Raw genomic sequence first — 18,024 nt, forward strand, 5'->3', positions numbered from 1 at the left:
CCCAGCCCGTATTGCTGTTTTTTTTTGCCTACTTCAGTATTTCGAAGAAAAGGAATATCAGACGGAGTCCAAACAGAATGAAACCTTCGGGAGCGTCATTTTTGGAACGAACGTGATCCGGAGAACTTGGAGTGCAACTCAAGAAGCAATTGAGGCGGCAGGAGATAGGAGGGCGCGTCCACCCCTCCTGGGCGCGCCCCCTGTCTCCTGGGCCCCTCGAGCGGCTACCGACGTACTTCTTCCTCCTACATAAGCCTACGTACCCCGACAACATCCAGGGAGCCACCGAAGAAATATTTCCGCCACCGTAACCTTCTGTATCTGTGAGATCCCATCTTGGAGCCGTCGCCGGCGTTCTGCCGAAGGGGGAATCCACAATAGAGGGCTTCTACATCAACACCATAGCCCTTCCGATGAGTTGTGAGTAGTTTACCACAGACCTTCGGGTCCATAGCTATTAGCTAGTTGGCTTCTTCTCTCTTTTTGGATCTCAATACAATGTTCTCCCCCTCTCTTGTGGAGATCTATTCGATGTAAACTCTTTTTGCGTTTTGTTTGTCGAGATCCGATGAATTTTGGGTTTATGATCAAGTTTATCTATGAGAAATATCTAAATCTTCTCTGAATTCTTTTATGTATGATTGAGTTATCTTTGCAAGTCTCTTCGAATTATCGGTTTGGTTTGGCCTACTAGATTGATCTTCCTTGCCATGGGAGAAGTGCTTAGCTTTGGGTTCAATCTTGTGATGTCCTTACCCAGTGATAGAAAGGGTTGCAAGGCACATATTGTATTGTTGCCATCGAGGATAAAAAGAAGGGGTTTATATCATATTGCTTGAGCTTATCCCTCTACATCATGTCATCTTTCTTAATGTGTTACTCTATTCTTATGGACTTAATACTCTAGATGCATGCTGGATAGCGGTCGATGTGTGGAGTAATAGGAGTAGATGCAGGCAGGAGTCGGTCTACTTGTTGCGGACGTGATGCCTATATACATGATCATGCCTAGATAATCTCATAATTATTCGCTTTTCTATCAATTGCTCGACAGTAATTTGTTCACCCACCGTAATACTTATGCTATCTTGAGAGAAGCCTCTAGTGAAACATGTGGCCCCCGGGTCTATCTTTTATCATATAAGCTTTCAATCTACTTTTATTTGCATCTTTACTTTTTGCATCTATATTATAAAATACCAAAAACATATTTATCTTATCATATTATCTCTATCAGATCTCACTTTCGCAAGTGGCCGTGAAGGGATTGATAACCCCTTTATCGCGTTGGTTGCGAGTTCTTTGTTTGTTTGTGTAGGTTTGTGGGACTTGTGAGGAGCCTCCTACTAGATTGATACCTTGGTTCTCAAAAACCGAGGGAAATACTTACACTATTGTGTTGCATCACCCTTTCCTCTTAAAGGAAAACCAACGCAAGCTCAAGACGTAGCAAGAAGGATTGTTGGCGTCGTTGTCTAGGAGGTCTTCGCTCAAGTCAAGACATACCAAGTACCCATCACAAACTCATCTCCCTCGCATTTACATTATTTTCCATTTGCCTCTCGTTTTCCTCTCCCCCACTTCACCCTTGCCATTTTATTCGCCCTCTCTTTCCCAATCTCCTCTCTTTTACGCTTGCCTTCTTCTCCTCTCTTTTTCGCTTGCCTTTTTCTGTTTGCTTGTGTGTTGGATTACTTGTTGCCATGGTGCAAGATAATACCAAATTGTGTGATTTCTCCAATGCCAATAATAATGATTTCCTTAATACTCCAATTGATCCTCTGTATGATGTTGAGTCTTGTGAAATCAATGCTGCTTTGCTGAATCTTGTTATGAAAGATCAATTCTCCGGCCTTCCTAGTGAAGATGCCGCTACCCATCTAAACAACTTTGTTCATTTGTGTGAGATGCAAAAGAAAAAAGATACAGATAATGATATTGTTAAATTGAAGTTATTTCTGTTTTCACTTAGAGATCGTGCTAAAGTTTGGTTTTCGTCTTTGCCTAAAAATAGTATTGATTCTTGGAACAAGTGCAAAGATGCTTTTATCTCTAAGTATTTTCCTCCTGCTAAGATCAACTCCCTTAGGAATGATATTATGAATTTTAAACAACTTGATCATGAGCATGTTGCCCAATCTTGGGAAAGAATGAAATTGATGATTCGCAATTGCCCTACTCATGGTTGAATTTATGGATGATCATACAAAAAATTTATGCCGGATTAAACTTTGCTTCTAGAAATCTTTTAGATTCGGCCTCCAGAGGCACGTTTATGGAAATCACTTTAGGAGATGCTACAAAACTTCTTGATAATATTATGGCTAATTATTCTCAATGGCACGCCGAACGATCTACTAGTAAAAAAGTGCATGCTATAGAAGAAATTAATGTTTTGAGTGGAAAGATGGATGAGATTATGAGATTGTTTGCTACTAAGAGTTCTTCTATTGATCCCAATTATATGCCTTTATCTACCTTGATTGAGAATAATAATGAATCTATGGATGTAAATTTTGTTGGTAGGAATAATTTCGGAAACAATGCTTATAGAGGAAACTTTAATCCTAGACCATTCCCTAGCAATTCCTCTAATAATTATGGAAGTTCCTACAATAATTCTTATGGTAATTTTAATAAGATGCCCTCTGATTTTGAAAATAGTGTGACAGAATTTATGATCTCTCAAAAGAATTTTAATGCTTTGGTTGAAGAAAAATTGCTCAAAGTTGATGATTTGGCTAGGAACATTGATAGACTTTCGCTTGATGTTGATTCTCTTAAACTTAGATCTTCTTATCCTAGGCATGATATCAATGAGTCTCTCAAAGCTATGAGAAGTTCCATTGACGAATGCAAATAAAGAACCGCTAGATTGCATGCTAAGAAAGATTGCTTTGTAAAAGCGTGTTCTTCTAGTTCCCATGAAAATAATGATGAAGATCTTAAAGTTATTGATGTGTCTCCTATTATATCTTTGTTTTGCAATATGAATCTTGATAATAATGGGACTGGAGATGAGTCAACTTTATTTAGAAGGCGTCCCAAGAATTTGGAGTTTTTAGATCTTGATGATAAATTTGGTAAAAGTGGGATTGGAGAGGTCATGACTTTAAATAGTATTGAACCCACTATCTCGGATTTCAAGGAATTTGATTATGATAATTGTTCTTTAGAAAGTTGTATTTCCTTGTTGCAATCCGTTGTTAATTCTCCTCATGCTTATAGTCAAAATAAAGCTTTTACCAAACATATTGCCGATGTCTTGATGCAATCTTTTGATGAAAAGCTTAATTTGGAAGTTTCTATACCTAGAAAACTTAATGATGAGTGGGAACCTACTATAAAGATTAAAATTAAAGATTATGAGTGTTTTCCTTTGTGTGATTTGGGTGCTAGTGTTTCCACCATTCCGAAAACTTTATGTGATATTCTAGGTTTCCATGATCTTGATGATTTCTCTTTAAATTTGCACCTTGCGGATTCCACCATTAAAAAGCCAATGGGAAGGATCAATGATGTCCTAATTGTTGAAAATAGAAATTTGGTGCCCGTTGATTTTATCGTTCTTGATATAGAATGCAATCTTCTTGCCCTATTATTCTTGGTAGACCTTTCCTTAGAACGATTGGTGCGATTATTGATATGAAGGAAGGGAATATTAGATTCCAATTTCCATTAAAGAAAGGCATGGAGCACTTTCCAAGAAAGAAAGTAAAATTACCTTATGAATCTATCATGCGAGCTACCTATGAATCAAGTGCCAAAGATGGCACTACTTAGATCTATCTTAGCTTTTATGCCTAGCTAGGGGCGTTCAACGATAGCGCTAGTTGGGAGGCAACCCAATTTCTTTGTGTTTTTTGTTTTTGTTCCTGTTTAGTAATAAATTTTGCATCTACTTTCTGTTTAGATGTGTTTTCATGTTTTATTTAGTGTTTGTGCCAAGTAGAACCTATAGGATAACCTATGATGATAGTTGATTTGATTCTGCTGAAAAACAGAAACTTTGCGCTCACGAGAAAAAATTCAAAAAATCACTGGAACGAGATTTTGCATTAATGTTTTTTTCTGCTGTTCGATAAACAAATTGTTTAGGACGTCCTATTTTGTTAGGATTTTTAAGGTTCCAGAAGTTTGCGTTAGTTACATATTGCTATAGACTATTCTGTTTTTGACAGATTCTGTTTTTCGTGTGTTGTTTGCTTATTTTGATGCATCTATGGCTAGTATTAAGTGGTATGAACCATAGAGAACTTGGAATACAGTAGTTTTAACACCAATATAAATAAAGAATGAGTTAATTACAGTACCTTATGTGGTGGTTTTGTTTTCTTTCACTAACGGAGCTTATGAGATTTCCTGTTGTGTTTTGTGTTGTGAAGTTTTCAAGTTTTGGGTAAAGCTTTGATGAACTATGGAATAAGGAGTGGCAAAAGCCTAAGCTTGGGGATGTTGGGAACGTAGCAGAAATTCAAAATTTTCCTACGAGTCAGCAAGATCTATCTATGGAGAGACTAGCAACGAGAGAGAGGAGAGTGCATCTACATACCTTTGTAGATCGCTAAGCGGAAGCGTTCAAGTGAACGGGGTTGATGGAGTCGTACTCGTCGTGATCCAAATCAACGATGATCCTAGCGCCGAATGGATGGCACCTCCACGTTCAACACACATACGGTTGGGAGAGACATCTCCTCCTTCTTGATCCAGCAAGGGGAGGAGAGGTTGATGGAGATCCAGCAGCACGACGGCGTGGTGGTGGAAGTAGCGGGATCCCGGCAGGGCTTCGCCAAGCGCAAGCGGGGAGGAAGAGGTGTCACGGGAGAGAGGGAGGCGCCAGGGACTCAGGTGCGGCTGCCCTCCCTCCCCTACACTATATATAGGGGCCTAGGGGGCGCCGGCCCCTTGTAGATCCCATCTAGGGAGGGGGGCGGCGGCCCTAGGGGTGGCTTGGCCTCCAAGACAGGTGGAGGCGCCCCCACCCCTTAGGGTTTCTAACCCTAGGCGCATGGGAGGCCCAAGGGGGGGCACACCAGCCCACCAGGGGCTGGTTCCCACGCCCCCTCAGCCTATGGGGCCCTCCGGGATAGGTGGCCCCACCCGGTGGACCCCAGGGACCCTTCCGGTGGTCCCGGTACAATACCGATGACCCTCGAAACTTTCCCGGTGGCCGAAACTGGACTTCCTATATATAAATCTTTACCTCCGGACCACTCCGGAACTCCTCGTGACATCTGGGATCTCATCCGGGATCTCTACAACCCTAGTGTCACCGAACCTTAAGTGTGTAGACCCTACGGGTTCGGGAACCATGCAGACATGACCGAGACAACTCTCCAGCCAATAACCAACAGCGGTATCTGGATACCCATGTTGGCTCCAACATGTTCCACGATGATCTCATCGGATGAACCACGATGTCGAGGATTCAATCAATCTCGTATACAATTCCCTTTGTCTAGCGGTATTGTACTTGCCCGAGATTCAATCGTCGGTATGCCGATACCTTGTTCAATCTCGTTACCGGCAAGTCTCTTTACTCGTACCGTAACACATCATCCCGTGATCAACCCCTTGGTCACGTTGTGCACATTATGATGATTTCCTACCGAGTGGGCCCAGAGATACCTCTCCGTTACACGGAGTGAAAAATCCTAGTCTCGATTCATGCCAACCCAACAGACACTTTCGGAGATACCCGTAGTGCACCTTTATAGCCACCCTGTTACGTTGTGACGTTTGCTACACCCAAAGCATTCCTACGGTATCCGGGAGTTGCACAATCTCATGGTCTAAGGAAATGATACTTGACATTAGAAAAGCTTTAGCATACGAACTACACGATCTTTGTGCTAGGCTTAGGATTGGGTCTTATCCATCACATCATTCTCCTAATGATGTGATCCCGTTATCAACGACATCCAACGTCCATGGTCAGGAAACCGTAACCATCTATTGATCAACAAGCTAGTCAACTAGAGGCTTACTAGGGACATGGTGTTGTCTATGTACCCACACATGTATCTGAGTTTCCTATCAATACAATTATAGCATGGATAATAACATTATCATGAACAAGGAAATATAATAATAATAACCAATTTATTATTGCATCTAGGGCATATTTCCAACAGTCTCCCACTTGCACTAGAGTCAATAATCTAGTTCACATCGCCATGTGATTAACATTGACAGGTCACATCGCCATGTGACCAACATCCAAAGAGTTTACTAGTGTTACTAAACTAGTTCACATCACCATGTGATTAAGACTCAATGAGTTCTGGGGTTTGATCATGTTTTGCTTGTGAGAGAGGTTTTAGTCAATGGGTCTGCAACATTCAGATCCGTATGTACTTTGCAATTCTCTATGTCATATTGTCAATGCTGCTTCCACGCTCCACTTGGAGCTATTCCAAATGATTGCTACACTATACGTATCCGGTTTGCTACTCAGAGTCATTCGGATAGGTGTTAAAGCTTGCATCGACGTAACCCTTTACGCCGAACTCTTTATCACCTCCATAATCGAGAAACATGTCCTTTATTTACTCCAAGGACAATTTTGACCGCTGTCCAATAATCCATTCCTGGATCATTCTTGTACCCCTTGACTGACTCATGGCAAGGCACACTTCCGGTGCGGTACACAGCATAGCATACTATAGAGCCTACATCTGAAGCATAGGGACGATCTTCGTCCTTTCTCTCTCTTCTGCCGTGGTCGAGCTTTAACTCTTAACTTCATACCTTACAACTCAGGCAAGAACTCGTTCTTTGACTGATCCATCTTGAACACCTTCAAGATCATGTCAAGGTATGTGCTCATTTGAAAGTACCATTTAGCGTTTTTGATCTATCCTCATAGAATCTATCACACCCGATCATCACGTGGTGCTTCGAAACAACGAACTTTCGCAACGGTGCACAGTTAGGGGGGACATTTTCTTGAAATTTTAATGAGGGATCATCTTATTTACTACCGTCGTTCTAAGAAAATAAGATGCATAAACATGATAAACATCACATGCAATCAAAAAGTGACATGATATGGCCAATATCATTTTGCTCCTTTTTGATCTCCATCTTCGGGGCTCCATGATCATCATCGTCACCGGCATGACACCATGATCTCCATCATCATGATCTCCATCATCGTGTCTCCATGAAGTTGTCTCACCAACTATTACTTCTACTACTATGGCTATCGGTTTAGCAATAAAGCAAAGTAATTACATGGCATTGTTCAATGACACGCAGGTCATACAATAAATTAAGAAAACTCCTATGGCTCCTGCCGGTTGTCATACTCATCGACATGCAAGTCGTGATTCCTATTACAAGAACATGATCAATCTCATACATCACATATCATTCATCACATTCTTTTTGGCCATATCACATCACATAGCATACCCTGCAAAAACAAGTTAGACGTCCTCTAATTGTTGTTTGCATGTTTTACGTGGCTGCTATGGGTTTCTAGCAAGAACGTTTCTTACCTACGCAAAAACCACAACGTGATATGTCAATTGTTATTTACCCTTCATAAGGACCCTTTTCATCTAATCCGATCCGACTAAAGTGGGAGAGACTGGTACCCGCTAGCCACCTTATGCAACAAGTGCATGTCAGTCGGTGGAACCTATCTCACGTAAGTGTACGTGTAAGGTCGGTCCGGGCCGCTTCATCCCACAATACCGTCGAAACAAGATTGGACTAGTAACGGTAAGCATATTGAACAAAATCAACGCCCACAACTACTTTGTGTTCTACTCGTGCAAAGAATCTACGCAATAGACCTAGCTCATGATGCCACTGTTGGGGAACGTAGCAGAAATTCAAAATTTTCCTACGAGTCACCAAGATCTATCTATGGAAAGACTAGCAACGAGAGAGAGGAGAGTGCATCTACATACCCTTGTAGATCGCTAAGTGGAAGCGTTCAAGTGAATGGGGTTGATGGAGTCGTACTCGTCGTGATCTAAATCACCGATGATCCTAGCGCCGAACGGACGGCACCTCCGCGTTCAACACACATACGGTTGGGAGAGACATATCCTCCTTCTTGATCCAGCAAGGGGAGGAGAGGTTGATAGAGTTCCAGCAGCACGACGGCGTGGTGGTGGAAGAAGCGGGATCCCGGCAGGGCTTCGCCAAGCGCAAGCGGGGAGGAAGAGGTGTCACGGGAGAGAGGGAGGCACCAGGGACTCAAGTGCGGCTGCCCTCCCTCCCCTCCACTATATATAGGGGCCTAGGGGGGGCGCCGGCCCCTTGTAGATCCCATCTAGGGAGGGGGCGGCGGCCCTATGGGTGGCTTGGCCTCCAAGACAGGTGGCCTCTAACCCTAGGTGCATGGGAGACCCAAGGGGGGGCGCACCAGCCCACCAGGGGCTGGTTCCCACGCCCCCTCAGCCTATGGGGCCCTCCAGGATAGGTGACCCCACCCGGTAGACCCCCGGGACCCTTCCGGTGGTCCCAGTACAATACCGATGACCCCCGAAACTTTCCCGGTGGCCGAAACTGGACTTCCTATATATAAATCTTTACCTCCGGACCACTCCGGAACTCCTCGTGACGTCCGGGATCTCATCCGGGACTCCGAACAACATTCGGGTTACCGCATACTATTATCTCTACAACCCTAGTGTCACCGAACCTTAAGTGTGTAGACCCTACGCGTTCGGGAACCATGCAGACATGACCGAGACAACTCTCCGGCCAATAACCAACAGTGGGATCTGGATACCCATGTTGGCTCCCACATGTTCCACGATTATCTCATCGGATGAACCACGATGTCGAGGATTCAATCAATCCCGTATACAATTCCCTTTGTCTAGCGGTATTGTACTTGCCCGAGATTCGATCGTCGGTATGCCGATACCTTGTTCAATCTCGTTACCGGCAAGTCTCTCTACTCGTACCATAACACATCATCCCGTGATCAACCCCTTGGTCACATTGTGCACATTATGATGATGTCCTACCGAGTGGGCCCAGAGATACCTCTCAGTTACACGGAGTGACAAATCCCAGTCTCGATTCGTGCCAACCCAACAGACACTTTCGGAGATACCCGTAGTGCACCTTTATAGCCACCCAGTTACGTTGTGACGTTTGCTACACCCAAAGCATTCCTATGGTATCTGGGAGTTGCACAATCTCATGGTCTAAGGAAATGATACTTGACATTAGAAAAGCTTTAGCATACGAACTACACGATCTTTGTGCTAGGCTTAGGATTGGGTCTTGTCCATCACATCATTCTCCTAATGATGTGATCCCGTTATCAACGATATCCAATGTCCATGGTCAGGAAACCGTAACCATCTATTGATCAACGAGCTAGTCAACTAGAGGCTTACTAGGGACATGGTGTTGTCTATGTACCCACACATGTATCTGAGTTTCCTATCAATACAATTATAGCATGGATAATAAACGATTATCATGAACAAGGAAATATAATAATAATAACCAATTTATTATTGCCTCTAGGGCATATTTCCAATAGGGGATGCCCATGGAACCCCAAGATATTCAAGAATAGCCAAAAGCCTAAGCTTGGGGGTGCCCCGGGAAGGCATCCCCTCTTTCGTCTTTGTTCATTGGTAACTTTACTTGGAGCTATATTTTTATGCGCCACATGATATGTGTTTTGCTTGGAGCGTCGTGTATGATATTAGTCTTTGCTTTTTAGTTTACCACAATCATCCTTGCTGTAACACACCTTTTGGGAGAAGCCTATTTGATTGAAATTTATTAGAATACTCTATGTGCTTCACTTATATCTTTTGAGCTAGATAGTTTTTGCTCTAGTGCTTCACTTATATCTTTTAGAGCACGGCGGTGGATTAATTTTGAAGAAATTGTTGATCTCTCATGCTTCACTTATATTATTTTGAGAGTCTTTTAGAATACCATGGTATTTGTTATGGTTATAAATTGGTCCTAGAATGATGAGCATCCAAATTGGGTATAATAAAAACTATCATAGGAAGTGAATTGGATGCTCTGATCGATTTGATACTTGATAATTGTTTTGAGATATGGAGGTAGTGATATTAAAGTCATGCTAGTTGGGTGATTATGAATTTAAAGAATGCTCGTGTTGAACTTAGCAAGTCCCGTAGCATGCACGTATGGTTAAAGTTGTGTAACAAATTTGAAACATGAAGTGTACCTGGCTTGTGCATCCTTATGAGTGGCGGTCAGGGACGAGCGATGGTCTTTTCCTACCAATCTATCCCTCTAGGAGCATGCGCGTAGTGCTTGATTTTTGCTGACTTCTAAATTTTTGCAATAAGTATACGAGTTCTTTTGACTAATGTTGAGTCCATGGATTATACGCACTTTTACCTTTCCATCATTGCTAGCCTCTTGGGTACCGTGCATTGCCCTTTCTCACCTTGAGAGTTGGTGCAAACTTCGCCGGTGCATCCAAACCCCGTGATATGATACGCTCTATCACGCATAAACCTCCTTATATCTTCCTCAAAACAGCCGCCATACCTACCTATTTATGGCATTTCCATAGCCATTGCAAGATATATTGCCATGCAACTTTCCACCGTTCCGTTCATCATCATCATGACATACATTACTTTTGTCATATTGCCATTGCATGATCATGTAGTTGACATCGTATTTGTGGCAAAGCCACCATGCATAATTTTTCATACATGTCACTCTTGATTCATTGCACCATCCCGGTACACCGCCGGAGGCATTCATATAGAGTCATATCTTGTTCTAGTTTCGAGTTGTAATTCATGTGTTGTAATCAATAAAAGTGTGATGATCATCATTATTAGAGCATTGTCCAAAGAAAAAAAAGAGAAAGGCCAAAAGAAAAAAAGAAAGGCCAAAGAAAAAAAAGAAAATAAAGAAAATAAATAAAAAGGGGCAATGTTACTATCTCTTTTTCCACACTTGTGCTTCAAAGTAGCACCATGTTCTTCATATAGTGAGTCTCATATATTGTGCTTCAAAGTAGCACCATGCTTGAGTCTCATATGTTGTCACTTCCATATACTAGTGGGAATTTTTCATTATAGAACTTGGCTTGTATATTTCTACGATGGGCTTCCTCAAATGCCCTAGGTCTTCGTGAGCAAGCAAGTTGGATGCACACCCACTAGTTTCTTTTGTTGAGCTTTCATTCATTTATAGCTCTAGTGCATCCGTTGCATGGCAATCCCTACTCCTCATGTTGACATCAATTGATGGGCATTTCCATAGCCCGTTGATTATCCTCGTCAATGTGAGACTTTCTCCTTTTTTTGTCTTCTCCACACAATCCCCAATCATTATTCTATTCCACCCATAGTGCTATAGCCAGGGCTCACGCTCATGTATTGCGTGAAAGTTGAAAAAGTTTGAGATTATTTAAGTACGAAATAATTGCTTGGCTTGTCATCGGGGGTGTAGAATTTGGGAACATCTTTGTGTGACGAAAATGAAGCATAGCCTAACTATATGATTTTGTAGGGATGAACTTTCTTTAGCCATGATATTTTGAGAAGACATGATTACTTTTATTAGTATGCTTGAAGTGTTACTATTTCTTATGTCAATATGAACTTTTATTTTGAATCATTTGGATCTGAACATTCATGCCACAATAAAGAGAAATACATTGAGAATTATGCTAGGTAGCATTCCACATCAAAAATTCTGTTTTTATCATTTACCTACTCGAGGACGAGCAGGAGTTAAGCTTGGGGATGCTTGATACGTCTCCAATGTATCAATAATTTTTTATTATTCCATGCTATTATATTACCTGTTTTGGATGTTTATGGGCTTTATTTTACACATCTATATCATTTTTGGGACTAACCTACTAACCAGAGGCCCAGCTCGTATTGCTGTTTTTTTTGCCTATTTTAGTATTTCGAAGAAAAGGAATATCAAACGGAGTCCAAACGGAATGAAACCTTCGGGAGCGTGATTTTTGGAACGAATGTGATCCGGAGAACTTGGAGTGCAAGTCAAGAAGCAATCGAGGTGGCCAAGAGATAGGAGGGCGCGCCCACCCCTCCTGGGCACGCCCCCTGTCTCCTGGGCCCCTCGAGCGGCCACCGACGTACGTCTTCCTCCTATATAAGCCTATGTACCCCGAAAACATCCAGGGAGCCACCGAAGAAATATTTCCGCCATCGTAACCTTCTCTATCCGCGAGATTCCATCTTGGAGCCGTCGGCGGCGTTCTGCCGGAGGGGGAATCCACCACGGAGGGCTTCTACATCAACACCATAACCCTTTCGATGAGTTGTGAGTAGTTTACCACAGACCTTCGGGTCCATAGTTGTTAGCTAGTTGGCTTCTTCTCTCTTTTTGGATCTCAATACAATGTTCTCCCCCTCTCTTGTGGAGATCTATTCGATGTAAACTCTTTTTGCGGTGTGTTTGTCGAGATCCGATGAATTGTGGGTTTATGATCAAGTTTATCTATGAGAAATATCTAAATCTTCTCTGAATTCTTTTATGTATGACTGAGTTATCTTTGCAAGTCTTTTTGAATAATCATTTTGGGTTAGCCTACTAGATTGATCTTTCTTGCCATGGGAGAAGTGCTTAGCTTTGGGTTCAATCTTGCGGTGTCCTTAACTAGTGACAGAAAGGGTTGCAAGACACGTATTGTATTGTTGCCATCGAGGATAAAAAGATGGGGTTTATATCATATTGCTTGAGTTTATCCCTCTACATCATGTCATCTTTCTTAATGCGTTACTCTGTTCTTATGGACTTAATACTCTAGATGCATGCTGGATAGCGGTCGATGTGTGGAGTAATAGTACTAGATGAAGGCAGGAGTCGGTCTACTTGTTGCGGACGTGATGCCTATATACATGATCATGCCTAGATAATCTCATAATTATTCGCTTTTCTATCAATTGCTCGACAGTAATTTGTTCACCCACCATAATACTTATGCTATCTTGAGAGAAGCCTCTTGTGAAACCTATGGCCCCCGAGTCTATCTTTTATCATATAAGCTTTCGATCTACTTTTATTTGCATCTTTACTTTTTTGCATCTATATTATAAAATACCAAAAACATATTTATCTTATCATATTATCTCTATCAAATCTCACTTCCGCAAGTGGCCGTGAAGGGATTGACAACCCCTTTATCGCGTTGGTTGCGAGTTCTTTGTTTGTTTGTGTAGGTTCGTGGGACTTGTGAGGAGCCTCCTACTAGATTGATACCTTGGTTCTCAAAAACTGAGGGAAATACTTACACTACTGTGCTTCATCACCCTTTCCTCTTCAAGGAAAACCAACGCAAGCTCAAGACGTAGCATATATTCCAATGATGGGTTTCCTCATAATGCCCTAGGTCTTTGTGAGCAAGCAAGTTGGATGCACACCCACTTAGTTTCTTTTGTTGAGTTTTCATACATTTATAGCTCTAGTGCATCCGTTGCATGGCAATCCCTACTCACGCGCATTGATATCTATCGATGGGCATCTCCATAGCCCATTAATATGCCTAGTTGATGTGAGACCATCTTCCTTTTTTTGTCTTCTCCACAACCACCACTCTATTTCACCTATAGTGCTATGTCCATGGCTCACGCTCATGTATTGTGTGAAAGTTGAAAAGGTTTGAGAATACTAAAGTATGAAAAAATTGCTTGGCTGAAACCGGGGTTGTGCATGATTTGGATATTTTGTGTGACGAAGATGGAGCATAGCCAAGCTATATCATTTTGTAGGGATGAACTTTCTTTGGTCATGTTATTTTGAGAAGACATGATTGCTTTATTAGTATGCTTGAAGTATTCTTATTTTTATGTCAATACTAAACTTTTGTCTTGAATCTTTTGGATCTGAACATTCATGCCACAATAAAGAAAATTACATTGATAATTATGTTAGGTAGCATTCCACATCAAAAATTCTGTTTTTATCATTTACCTACTCAAGGACGAGCAAGAATTAAGCTTGGGGATGCTTGATACTTCTCCAATGTATCTATAATTTTTTATTGTTCCATGCTATTATATTACCTATTTTGGATGTTTAATGGGATTTAATATACTATTTTATATTATTTTTGGGACTAAGATATTAACCGGAGGCCCAGTGCCAGTTTCTAATTTTTTGCCTATTTTAGAGATTTGCAGAAAAGAAATATCAAACGGAGTCCAAACGGAATGAAATCTTCGCGATGATCTTTCTTGGACCAAAAGCAAACCAGAATACTTGGAGTTGAAGCCAGAAACGCCATGAGGCGTCCACGAGGCAGGAGGGCGCGCCCAGGGGGGTAGGCATGCCCCCACCCTCATGGGCCCCTCATAGCTCCACTAACGTATTTTATTCACCTATATATACTCTTATACCCTAGAAACATCAGGGAGAGCCACAAAACCACTTTTCCACCACTGCAACCTTCCATACCCATGAGATCCCATCTTGGGGCCTTTTCTGGCGATCTGTCGGAGGGGGAATCGATCGTGGAGGGCTTCTACATCAACACCATTGCCTCTCGGATGAAGCGTGCGTAGTTTACCATAGACCTTTGGGTCCATAGTTATTAGCTAGATGGCTTCTTCTCTCTCTTTGATTCTCAATACAAAGTTCTCCTCGATGTTGTTGGAGATCTATTCGATGTAATATTGTTTTGCGGTGTGTTTGTCGAGATCCGACGAATGGTGTATTTATGATCAGATTATCTATGAATATTATTTGGTTCTTCTCTGAATTCTTATATGCATGATTTGATATCTTTTCAAGTCTCTTTGAATTATCGGTTTAGTTTGGCCTACTAGATTGATCTCTCTTGGAATGGGAGAAGTGCTTAGCTTTGGGTTCAATCTTGCGGTGTCCTTTCCCACTGACAGTAGGGGCAGCAAGGCACGTATTGTATTGTTGCCATCGAGGATAAAAATATGGGGTTTATATCATATTGCTTGAGTTTATCCCTCTACATCATATTATCTTGCTTAATGCGTTACTCCATTCTTATGAACTTAATACTCTAGATGCATGCTGGATAGCGGTCTATGTGTGGAGTAATAGTAGTAGATGCAGAATCATTTCGGTCTACTTGACACGGACGTGATGCCTATGTTCATGATCATTGCCTTAGATGTCTTCATAATTATGCGATTTTCTATCAATTGCTCGGCAGTATCTTGTTCACCCACTGCAATACATGCTATCTTGAGAGAAGCCACTAGTGAAACCTATGGCCCTCGGGTCTATTTTTTATTATATTACATCTCTTTTCCATTATATCGCATCTTGTTTACTATTTTGCAATCTTTACTTTCCAATCTATACAACAAAAATACCAAAAATATTTATTTTACTATCTCTATTAGATCTCACTTTTGCAAGTGACCGTGAAGGGATTGACAACCCCTTTATTGCGTTGGTTGCAAGGTTCTTGATTGTTTGTGCAGGTACTATGTGAGTTGTGCGTCATCTCCCACTGGATTGATATCTTGGTTCTCAAAACTGAGGGAAATACTTATGCTACTTTGCTGCATCACCCTTTCCTCTTCAAGGAAAAAAACAGTGCAAGCTCAAGAGGTAGCAGTCATGTAGACAAACCAAACTAAGCCACAAAAATAGTAGCTTCCAACACAAGCTCGGTCCTACGACGGGCTGTGATCCCATATGCTTCACTCATATCAAGGTTCTTCGGGTTCCCACCATCGAGAAGCTTCTAGTCAAAGTGATAGAGAAGGCTCACAAGAGCCATCTTGATGTTTGACACTCCAAACATCATACCAGGGCACATTCTCCGTCCAGTGCTGCCAGGGAGGAATCTGAAGTCTGTACCACCATAATCAACCTTTTCACCGTCAAACCTCTTGGGCATGAACTCACTCGCGTTAGTCCAGCTATTCTCGTCCCTATCGATTGCCGACACATTCACGAATACCGTGGTGCCTTGTGGAATATCATAGCCCATGACCTTTGTTTGCGTCAGTGCAAAGCCTCGGGATGAGAAACGGCACCGGTGGATGCAACCTGAAGGTCTCCTTGATGACCATCTGCAGGTAGTGCAGCAGGCTATCGATGTCGGCCTCAGTCACCTCAGTCTTACCGTGGAGGACTCCTCGAACTTCGGACTGTGTGGCAGCCATTATGTGTGCGCTCCTCATCAGCTCGGACATTGCCCAAATTGTTGTTGTGGCTATCGTCTCCGATCCCGCAGGGAAAAGGTCCTGGTGACACACACGTAAATATGTGAGATTGAAATATCATGTAGCAAGCAAAGGGTGGTAGCTAGCAGGGTTTTAAATTTCAGTAAAATTTCCAAATTTCTGGTAATTATGGTGGGTAATGGAACATTTCTAACAATGAAATTTTGTGCCATATTAACTAATTTTAAGCCAAATGTTACAATAGGCAAAATTCATTTGATTTAAGATTTTCATCAAAATCCAAAAAAATCTGAAATTCCTACAAGATCCCAAAGTAATATGGTACCAACCTTTTGGTTATATCAACTGTTGCCAAAAAAATTTGCTACTGAAATTTTAACAGAAAAGCTAAATGGTGACTGTTAGATGGGAGAGCATGGCTTTTCAAACGTTTTTCCTGGCAGTTTTAGTTGTGTTGGAGGCGACAGTGTCTTTAGAAAAACATGGCATTTTCTGGGAGGATAGCCATTTTGAGCCTTCACTCTAGAAAATGCCATGCTCTTATGAAGAAACTTCCACCCCGGCCAACTAGAACTCCATCAAAATGTTTGCAAATGCCACCCCTCCCAGTCGATGGTCGCCAGATAAGGGGGGGTCAAATTTTAAACCATGGTCTTGGGTAGCTAGTGGTGACTAGTGACTCACAAAGAGGATGTCGCTCATGTTTTCATTGGTGAGGGCGACGCCGCCAATCTCGTTGTCCCTCTGGAAACAGAGCATAGTAGTGAGTATGTCGCCCCTCTGCTCACGGCCGGCACCATTGTCCTCCTCGTCCTCCATAGTTGTTCTGTGATCGTTGATCATGGCGTCCATGATGGAGTGGATTCTCCGGTGCACCTCCCACGTTGCTCCGAGAGCCTGGCCACCGATAGCCCGGGAGAGGCACGACATTGGGAACAGGTTGATGAGGTTAAACCCAGACATGAGGTCCAGCACCCTGTCCAACTCCCGCAGGTACGCGCCCTGCTGCGTGCACCTATCGTCGACGGACGCCCTCATGACCACGTCGTTCATAATCACCTATAGCATGTCACCGACATTGACGACGCGGCCGGCGTCAGCAACGGGCCGCACGAGCCTCACCGCCTCCTCCTCCTGGACACGGCAGAATGATCGGACCCTCCTCGGGCTCAGCAGCTCGACGGTGCAGAGCTTTCGGCGGGCCTTCCAGTACCTGCTGATGTGGCGCGCAAAGGAGATGTCCTCACCATCGTAGGTGAAGATGTCTGTGGTGGCGTACACGGGGCGGTCGGTGAAGGCGGCGTCGTGGACCTTCATGACCTCCCTGGCTGCCTCGGCGGAGGAGAGCACGAGCGTTGGGACATGTCCGAGACGGAGAAGCATGACAGGTCCGTGCTGACGAGCGAGCTTGTGCATGGCATGGTGCAGAATGGCGCCGAGTAGGAGGTGCATGTGGCCAATCACCGGAAGCACCCATGGGACGGGAGGTAGGTTCAGGCGGCTAGCAGAGGCGGCTTGCCTGTGCTTGAGCTTAACGAGTATGGCCATGACAAGGATGCAGAGCAAAGTGTAGCACACGAGTTGGCTGTGTTGGGTTTCCTCCATTGGAGCTACCTCGATCGTGGTCCTATGAGCTGAAGATTCAAGATACGTTTATATATGAGAGAACGACAAGGAGTAAACAACGCAAGAGTCCATATGAGATGTGGAAAGTATTTCTCTGTTTGGGGATCAATTCACCATGGATGGAAGTACAAGCTCACACACGCATGTGGTCCTGGCCGCAGCCACCAAATCCTTCCCAGATCCACACGCACCACACGCCAACGGTTATATGCCAACGTACACCCTTAACAGGCCCAGTTCGGGCCTGCAAGCCACTAGGGAAGTTGTC

General features: G+C 43.0%; 1 pseudogene; it reads right to left on the reverse strand.

Moving 5' to 3' along the window:
• Nucleotides 1-15,574: 15,574 nt before the first annotated feature.
• LOC119280186 lies at nucleotides 15,575-17,735 on the reverse strand (annotated as a pseudogene).
• Nucleotides 17,736-18,024: the final 289 nt, after the last annotated feature.

This window comes from Triticum dicoccoides, chromosome 3B (genome assembly GCF_002162155.2).
Source record: "Triticum dicoccoides isolate Atlit2015 ecotype Zavitan chromosome 3B, WEW_v2.0, whole genome shotgun sequence".
NCBI classification, from domain to species: Eukaryota; Viridiplantae; Streptophyta; class Magnoliopsida; order Poales; family Poaceae; genus Triticum; species Triticum dicoccoides.